The sequence below is a fragment of the Oncorhynchus keta genome, chromosome 10, assembly GCF_023373465.1.
Source record: "Oncorhynchus keta strain PuntledgeMale-10-30-2019 chromosome 10, Oket_V2, whole genome shotgun sequence".
In the NCBI taxonomy this organism is placed as follows: Eukaryota; Metazoa; Chordata; class Actinopteri; order Salmoniformes; family Salmonidae; genus Oncorhynchus; species Oncorhynchus keta.
In genome coordinates, this window is record NC_068430.1 from 45,456,108 (window position 1) to 45,457,128 (window position 1,021).

The window sequence follows — 1,021 nt, forward strand, 5'->3', positions numbered from 1 at the left end:
AATAACAAATGCATTAAATATATATTTTTCTCACCCATCTACACACAAAGTGAAAACATGTTTTTTCACATTTTTACAAATGTATTTAAAATTAAATACGGAAATATGAACATACAGTTGAAGTTGGACATTCGCATACACTTACGTTGGAGTCATTAAAACTCGTTTTTTACCACTCCATAAATTTCTTGTTAACAAACTATACTTTGGCAAGTCATTTAGGACATCTACTTTGTGCATTACAATGAGTAATTTTTCCAACAATTGTTTACAGACAGGATATTTCACTTATAGTTCACTGTATCACAATTCCAGTGGGTCAGAAGTTTACATACACTAAGATGACTGTGCCGTTTAAACAGCTTGGAAAATTCCAGAAAATTATGTCATGGCTTTAGAAGCTTCTGATAGGCTAATTGACATCATTTGAGTCATTTGGAGGTGTGCCTGTGGATGTATTTCAAGGCCTACCTTCAAGGCCTACTCAGTGCTTCTTTGCTTGACATCATGGTAAAAAAGGAAAAAGAAATTGTAGATATCCGCAAGTCTGGTTCATCCTTGGGATCAATTTCCAAATACCTGAAGGTACCACGTTCATCTGTACAAACAATAGTACGCAAGTATAAACAAACACCATGGGACAACACAGCCTTTATACCACTCAGGAAGGAGATGTGTTCTGTCTCCTAGAGATGAAAGTACTTTGGTGCGAAAAGTGCAAACCAATCCCAGAACAAGGACCTTGTGAAGATGCTGGAGGGAACAGGTACAAAAGTATCTATATCCACAGTAAAATGAGTCCTATATCGACATAACCTGAAAGGCCGCTCGAGCAAGGAAGAAGCCACTCCTCCAAAACCGCCATAAAAAAAGCCAGACTACAGTTTGCAACTGCACATGGGGACAAAGATTGTACTTTTTGGAGAAATGTCCTCTGGTCTGATAAAACAAAAATATAACTGTTTGGCCATAATGACCATCGTTATGTTTGGAGGAAAAGGGGGAGGCTTGCAAGCCAAGA